This window comes from Octodon degus, unplaced genomic scaffold, assembly GCF_000260255.1.
Source record: "Octodon degus isolate 3935 unplaced genomic scaffold, OctDeg1.0 scaffold00174, whole genome shotgun sequence".
NCBI lineage: Eukaryota > Metazoa > Chordata > Mammalia > Rodentia > Octodontidae > Octodon > Octodon degus.
Window position 1 is genome coordinate 3471663 of NW_004524750.1, and position 9332 is coordinate 3480994.

The window sequence follows — 9332 nt, forward strand, 5'->3', positions numbered from 1 at the left end:
TCCTTGGTCCTGCACGCCATCCTTGGTCCTGCACACCATCCTATCTCTTGCTGCTGTCGGAAGCATGGGTTACATCCGGGTCCAGTAGTACAACAGGGTCCTGGCCTTGCACTTTCCATAGATAGCTCACTCTGAAGTTTCACCACAGGCACTGCAGGCATTGTTACTCTCACTGGTAGGCTTATTTCTCCTCTGACACTTCCACTAAATAATCTTCCTCTTCCTTCTTCTATTCTTATCTATTTCTAGCCCGAAGGGTCAACAAAGTGTGCAATTCTTTTATACTCTAAAAAGAAACATATACTAATCTTGATTCTCACTCATACTTTAAGTACAAAGTATCCTTGAAAACTAAATTGGGCTTTCAGATTCCAAGTTCTTGTCTTCCAATAATTCCTCCACATATGTACCGCTAACTAATTTTGTCCCCTTAAATGATCGTCTAGGGAAATTAATGACCTCCAAATTGCCAGAATTATCCTGTTTCTTTTTAGGTCTCACTGCTACTAAAATACCACCCTTTGAGTATCCCCTTGATACTCATCTCACCTGTAATTCTGTACTTTTACCATGTTCTGCTTCTCCTTTTATCTACCTTGATTTCTCTTCCCTGACTTTGAAACATTCGCTATTTACTGTAGCATTCACCTAAAACCTTTCCATGTTAGGGGCTAGTACGTCTGCCGGCTTCCCTCTCTGACTCTACAGACATGTCCCACACTTTCACCATGTATCTTTTTCTTTCTGTGGCTCTACCTCTCCCTTTGCAGTGCTTTCCACTCTTACACTTTTGTCTTTTTCTTTTTGACCACAAATCCCGAGTCACTATTGCAATTCTAGCATATCCCATCATTGACATAGCAAAAGAAAAAAACAGCCTAAGAGATTATTTTGCCATCTTTTTGCATGCATGCATGAAAGCCTCTCATCAATACAGCAAATTCTTGGGATGCACCACTAGCTGAGAGTCCCTTCACGGGCTGCTGTTCTTCACTTCTTGTCCTGGGAAACATTCTCCTGACTCTAAGTGACTGAGGTAGTGACCCTGGCACCACCCGCGGTCCCTCCAGGCCCTCGTCCCAATGCAGCCTCTATCAAAACATTTTTAGAATGTCCTGGGAAACTTTCTAAGTGCATTTCAAGACAATTTTCATAGATCAGACTATTTTATCCATCACGTTCTATTTTTTTCTAAGTGTCCTCTTACATCTATCACTTCTCTTTTCTCATCTGTTCTTGCAGGCTGCCGCTACACTTTTCTTTACTGCAAAATATCTTGTCCTTTCATTCTGTTGCTCTAAATCCTATCAAATTTTAGATAAGAATTCTAAAGGTGAATTATGAAAACCCTCTTGTTCGTGTGTGATATTATCTAAGTTTTACCAGAATATATATCTCTTCCTACCCTCGTAAGGAGGGGCTGAAGTTGGAAATTGATCAGTCACAGGGGGAGGGGCAAGCCTGCCTGAGAACAAAGAGCTAGGAAGCAGGTCAGGTGAACAAGCTACTTCGGACTACACAATACCAATGGGTTGCTAGGCAAAAAGGCTGTCACGTGACACCAACCTGGCAAACGTATAAATAAAGGAGCTGTGGTGGTTGAGCAGTCCCTTCCCTCCTGCCCAGAGGGAGGACTCCACCTGACCTTGCCTTCTGTCTCCTATCTTCATTTCTCCGTCCTCCCCCTCATCATTTTCCCCAGGAACTTCTATAACTGCACAGGCCGTGTCATGCCCTGAAGAATTAGAAAAAATGCCAACATTTCTCGTTGAGTCAAATCTCAAAGTGTCTGTACGGTTTTAGCACACTTGCTTTTCCTGGTACTATTGATTGTTACAAAACCTCTGTGCTTGTCTGTAGTTCTTATCTGGCTAATCAGTGATCATTGGGAGCACTGGCCTACAGTTGTGCTGTAGGATCAATCTTGAGATTTACATGATATCTAGAAAACTACTTTTCATTCCTTTCTGTCCAAGGTGGGGGAGTTTATGCAAAACCACAGCGCTGCTCAGTGAGACTCATTTGATTCTCAAAAAGAAACACTTTCTACTTCTTCCGTGTTTCTTTAGGTTGCATTGCCTTATTGTGTACTGTCTTCACTAAGCAGATGGAGATCATTCTACTCATCATTGATTTTTCTCAGAGGTGAATTGTTTCTGTGTTCTCTTGAGAAAATCTCTTTCTAGAGCGGCAGTTTTAGGAGGATTAACACTCTATTATAGGACTATTTCCAAAGAGTAGTTTCTTGAATTGCAGCAATCACCAGATGGTGACATGCATGCGCATTTGTTTGTTTTTAGAGAAAGTGACAAAATGGGATCCATAAAGACCAGTGTTTGAGGGCTGATTCCTTTTATAAAAGGCATCATTTCATTTGTCTGCATTCATTCTATCAAAGAGAAGTATGAAAATGTTTCTATATATCTTCATGGGCGAAGCAAAATGTAAATGAAATAGTGCATCTTCAAATCTAAGATTATCTCCTTTGCTTTGCTCTTTACTCGCATTGTTGGTTTTAGCCTTTATTTGCTTACCTTTAAAAGGAAATGTTTCATATATTAGAGAATTGTTGTGAAGATGGATCAAGATAGCATTTGATGCACATGTTCTCTGGTAGGAAGCCAGTGCTGAATAAAATGCAGACAGCTACAACTCGGACAGTCTGATGTGCATTAATAATAACTTGCTAGAAATCAGAGATTTTAACTGGGGATTTATGAACGGAGTTTAAAGATCCAATGATCTTTTTTTCTGGTACCAGAGTTCAAACTGAAGACCTTGCACCTGCCAGGCAGGTGCTTATGCCGCTGAGCTCTCTCCCCAGCCTGACCCAATGAACTGTGCTAGGAAAAATATGGTATAATTATTAACTAATCTCTAGTAGAGATTTAACATTTTCTCCTACAGTGAATGAACTTCAGTACAAGCTAAAATAGGATCAGTGGTCTCTGTGTTATCGCCAATGAAAACTAAACATCATTATGTATTAGACTTGCTGCAGATATCTGAACACACAAAATGCAGCCATCCATACTTGAAAATTATAGTTATTAGACACACTGCTAAAGCTTATTATTTCTTCTTAATTAAGAATCATATATTAAATTATATCTCAAATCTCTATCCTAGAAATGCTTCATAGTTCATATGTAATTGGCTTTTATTGCAGTACTGCATATTTCATCTTGTGCTTTTCTAACAACATGAGTCTGGGAAAGTGTCCACAGGCTTTCCCAGCTGCCAGAGGATTTCGGCACGGGAAGGTTTTCAGCAGCCCTTACAGGATTTCCAGTGCAAGAACAGCCAAACTGGATGTTGGTTATGAAACTAAGTGCACGCGAAGGACATCTTTTCTGGTTGTGCATTATTATTATTGAAATGCAACCCCTCTTTGAAGCTGGCCAACTTTTTAAAATGCCATCCTAGGTGTCCTCCATCAACGTCTCCTGACTATGGCATAAACCATGGAAATAGCTACTGAAACTTCCTGGGTACTGTTTCACTTTTGCTTTATCAGCACATAACCTCAGCACTATTGATTATAGTTACTGCAGGAGCCGCTCCGTGTGCCTGGCACCTCTGATTTCCTTTCGTCCCCCACCTCCACCCGCTTCTTGCCCCTTCCGTCTGCTGGCTCCCTCACCATTTTCTAAAGTTCTACCTGCATTTTCTCTAATTCTTTTTTTTATCCCTTCTCTTACCATTTCTTGTTCCATTTCCCATTTGAGAAGCATCTCCCTTCTTTCTAACACCTATTATTTATTTGCTCTTTCTTTGTGTGCTGAGTTTCTCATGTAAGAGCTTGTGTGTTTGTTTATTTTATCTAATTCTTTTGTAATTGAAATAGGGAATGAATACAAGTGTCTTTGTGCTGTGTGAACTCAAAATCCTTGCCTCTGATACAAAATTAGGGGCTTGAGGGATCTATGTTTTGGCAGCCATATTCAGAACTTAAATTGGCTATTACTTTGAATGTTCAATATCCTTATAATTTCTTTTTCTTAAGGCACGAACATATCCAGGGATAGCATATGCACATCTGAATTTAAATATGAATATAGATGACATAGGTACAATGTACACACACATCTGTAGACATATGGATATATAGAAATAGATTTTCAGTTTGGTTTTAAGGGAAATGTGTAGGTTTGTGAAATTTATCCTGAATAATTATTTTTCTTTTCAGTTGCTCTTTCTCGTCAGGGTGAAATTAGATTATCAATCCCTAGAAACCACCAGTGTGGCCTTCGCACTCCTCGGTTCAGTTAGTATATGCACATCCTCTGTCACGTAGGCAGCAGTGGCAATCCAGTGAGCAGGAGAGGAACCTGAGGACAGAAGTCCTGTGACTGCACAGGCTACGCACTGCGCAGCCGTGGTTGTTCGTTCCAGGTCCATCAACACGCTCCTGTGCGCCACACGTAGACAATGTGGGTGCACATCACACCCTACATACAAGGACGTGCAAATACTGCCCAACTACAAGTTGCCTGCTTCTAGTTTATGACAAAAGCATCCTGAATGCCATTGATTTGTTGTTGCAGACATAAAATAGCTCTTGCAGTGCGCTCACTTTTCAGTCGCTGTATGGAGCACTTGTGATTCTTGGAGATTCCTGCTGTTGTATTTACAGCAACATTCAATTGGTAAGAGAGATTTAATAGGTATGGCTGTAAAAGCAACCGAACTCTATGAGGCTTGATTCATCTACAGTAGTGCAAATGGTAACCTGGAATCTGAACTGTTTCTAGAAAATCAATTCTGACTCTCAATTTCTTCATAGATATTTATTTTATACTGGAAAAAATTAAATAGGGCATTCAATTTGTAATCAAGAGAGCCAAACATTTGATAATGAAAAGCTTGATAAAGGAAACAGTATAGATGCTACTTTAATAGTACCCACCTCACTACTGGAACAATCTGCTGTCCTTATAAGAGAGTTATATTTGCACTGAAAATCAAAGCTACAACAATGAAGAATACTTGTGCAGATGGAAAGTAAAATGTATCAGTGGAAGCCCAACATAAGATAATTCTCAGAAGGCAAATCTAAGAAGTACTGTTAAATGTAGTAAGATAAAAATCGAACTCAATAAATTTCCTATCTCTTAAATTTTGTTTTAAAAGACCAAGATCTCCAAAGGTGTCATGTCTGTTAGTTCATCTGAAATTATTACCTGAATTATATTACATAACAGTGTTCCTTGTCCCTCCCCCATCCTGTCTGCTACTGTTCCTTTTCTGCTTCCTGGTCACCATGAGGTAAGGAGTTTTCTTCCTCCATGCTCTTCAGTGTCATAAATCTAATTGATTTTGTGGTACTAGAGATCGAACTTGGGACCTTGTGCTTGCCAGGCAGGCACCTATGCTCCTGAGCTATATCCCAGGCATGCCCTTCAGTGTTAGAGTCAGCGAGCCATGGACTGAACCCCTAAAGCCATGACCACAATACCCCATGCCTCCTTGAAACTCTGAATGCAAGGTATTTTGTTCCCAGTGCTGAGAAAGCTGACTGATGCACACAAAGAGAAGATGATTCTAGATAAGATGATTCCTTTGTAGGAATTAGAGTGAGGCTGGGAAGCTTGGCAACTAAAAAAAACCTCTTTTTAGACAATGACCAGTGGTATTTCTGAAAAATTAGTTATTTTAAATTGATGAGTTAATTTCCAGTAACTTATAAACAGGATATCAACAGACCTGATCAATTCTAGTAAATACTGAAAATTTCTGCAAGGATGAATTTGCACATCTGAATAATTCTTGTCAATGTTATGATGCCCTTCAATGGTACGCAAGCATTTCTGTTCTATTTTCATCAAGCGCTATATCCACCTTCCTTCACCAAAACTTGCTTCAGTCATCTAACACAACGGATTGGACATACGGACAATGAAACAAATATTCATTGAACAAAACAGCATGTACTTGGAAGAGCTTGCATATTTCGGAAGGTGGTTGAATGTCAGAAGTAAAAATTAGCATCGAGTAAGTCTGTCACTCTTATGACTTTATTGTGAGACTGTAGCTGTAAAATAGCAAGAGAAATGATATTTTCAATTAAAAGCTTCCATTGTGCTGACTTGATGAACTAAGAAACGGAGTCCATGATAGCCACTGCCACAGAAAATAATGACTCATAGCTGATGGCACGTCTCCACCCAGCCTCTGACCTGCTCATGCCACCAGCAACTCTGCACTGCGAAGCTAAGGAAACGGGCATGCGAGACCAGGACTGCTGCCTGCCACCAGCAAGACGGAGCTTGCGCTGCTTCCAAATGGGCCCTTAGCTTCTAAAGCCGAGCAATGAGATTTCCCAAAGAAATAAAGCAGAATCCAAGCACATATTTAGGTCCCAACCTCACAGCTTCCAAAATACAATCCACAAGTGTTTTTTAATGCTAAATATTGCCTGTTCTCCAAAGTAAAGACTCAATGTAAGCCCAACATCAAATAATTCAAATCTTTTACTCACTAGTCAAGTGCTTTGAAGTAGCTATGATAATTATGCTCAATTTGACAGATGCATGTACATATAAACAATAAAGTAGTATAAATAGCAGAAAAATAAGAAAGGAGGAAACCTCAAAGCAGATATTCTAGAATGGAAAAATACAAGATTAAAAGGATTATGTAGTATCCTTTTAATCTTAGACATAATAACAAAGATCCAGTGACCTTGATGACAAGCAGAAATCATCCAAACTGAGGAAGAAAAATACAAATACAGATAAAGACATTGACAATATACATAACAAATCAGATATGATAGAATACTGATAACAAATTGCTATATATATTCACATACTTTGTTATAGTACACATTATATTGATGTCAGGCTTTTTTGGGTGAGGGATTGAGGCTAGGCAGTTCACGCTGGCCTTAAATTTCTTTATATAGATCAGGCTGGCCTCAAACCTATGTGACCCTCCTGACTCAGCCTCACAAATGCTGGGATTACAGGTGTGTGCCTAAAATCCCAGCCTGTAATTACACATATATTACAAAGAGAAAGAGTTAGAGCCATTTCTTCAGGGAACTATAAGACAGTATCAAACGACATAATGTGCAAGCGGAGCTCTAGAGAAAAATATCAATAATGATAATGAAGAAGTAAGAATTACTTAACGCACAGGCCAGAGAGATAGCTTGCCAACCTGAGTGCCTGCCTGCCAAGCACAGGGACCCAGGTTCGATCCCTAGTACCCTGTGCCGGCCCCATGTTACCAGATCTAAGTATGTAAAATTGGTCAAAAAAATTTAAAGAGAAAACAACTTAAGCATTAAGCACTGAAAAATTTTGTACAAAATGGTTTTTCCTTTCACCATACTCATTTAATTAAGGCAAGTTGAAATGTCATTTGTTTAAATAATTGATACTGAATAAAGCATATATGTAGGTACTTATGAAAATCATTTGTAATCTATAAAATTTAAAACAAAGAATTATGAATTGACAAAACATTTACATCTTCTTTCTAGGTCTTCTCACTCTTTCAACTGCATTCATTGGCCAGAGCTGTAAATGAGGAGTCACCTTAGCAACCTTTTGGCCTTTGCTGCTCCAGGGCAGCCATGGTGCAGTGATTTAAGGGTGAGGTTCAAATCTGCTTCTCTGCCGTGAACCTGCAGTTCATAACTTCCTAACGGTTCTGCTGCGATGATTTTCTTACTGTACATGACAAGTTTCTTAACATGCAAATTCTAAGAATAAAATATATTTAGAGGTTGTTGTTAGTGCTTCATTAAAAAAAGATACATAAAGTACCAAGAAAAGTGGTTGGCAGACATAAAGATTTTAACAAATGTTAGTTATACTACTGAGTGTGATAATGGTAGATTATGTACTACGGCAGTAGAATTAAGAGTTCAGTTCCACACTTGCAGAAACAAGAAAAGGTGAATTCTGTTGGCCTTTCTCCTTTTATGTTTGAAAATGTTTGACAGTGTTCACTGTAGAACTGTAGAGTATGTATATGCAGGGCCCACCCACAAACATTGACCAAGCAAACAGTAGTGTCTACTGATACTATTTAATCTTTAAAGTTGGGCCTACATTTTTTCTATTTCTCTAAAAATACTGTATAATGGGATAGGTTATCATTGAGTCTCTATAATTGAACCTATATTTTTGTTCTATTTCTTTAAAATGTTGTATAATGGGATAGATTTAAGAGTATGCAAAACCAATTTTTACTTGGTTTTTAAATTTATTTTACTAAAATGGATATGCTTCTCAAGCAGAGCTTTGACTTTCTAAAGTTGAAATATCTTTGTATGGTTGTTGAAAATAGCAACAAATGTGTGAAGCACAAAATAAAAATTTTACACAAACCTCAACATCATGAAAGAAAGAGTGGTCACTTCTCTTCCGCAGGTAACTGGAACCAGATTTTGCAATCAAAGAATTAAGTGAAATGATTTAATGAATATATCTGAAACTTCAGTTCCTGGTTACTTTAGTTTGAGGAAGTATAAGAAACATAGATTGTGATGTTTAGTATAATTTCCCTTTCTCTGAAGATTTAAAGCAAGTCAAGCTCACTTTGATACCATGAATCAAAGTATAATTTTGTAGTACCCCACATAACACAGCCAACCATCCATTCTGTTTTATGAAATATATTTCCTAAATTAGATAAAGTATTTGAAACTCTATTAATTAGACCTAGATTTCCTCTGGAATTAAGCTAATGATAGTAATCTTAACACACACACACGTGCACACACACACACACACACAAGTGCACACACACAGAGATTTATCTCTGAATCCCTAATGCAGACGGGCCACTTCAGGTGAGATTACATCCAATGCATCAGAATCTTTCCCAGAGACTTTCAGCTCAGTTCGCCGTCCCTCTACAGTGCAGGAGGGTGGGGACAAGGACCCTGAGCACTGTTGGGAGCAAGGCATTTTCGCCATGCTCACCCAAGAGGAAGAGGTAGGTGCTGGACTGGTTTGTATTTCAAGACCAAGAAGGAATGAAGGGCTTTGTGACAAGCGAAAATACAGGCCAGTCTTACTATTTCTTCCCGTTTTTATTTACCCATTAGTGGAGATTTTATTTCTTTTCCTTTGAGCTATTAGTGTCAAAAAGCTGAGAGGCTATAAATTTTTAAAATAAATGTTGAGCAAAGTTGTGCAAAACAAAGATAACTTTGTAATTAAGAAAAATATTGTCTTATGAACTGAATGGAAACTTACTGTGAATGCAGACTAAACTGCCTCAGTGAAGCAACACTCATGTGTGTCACCATCTTCAAACACTGAGCAAAAAGCAATAACGAGAAGCTTATCTCAGGGGGGCACACGGTGAGGATG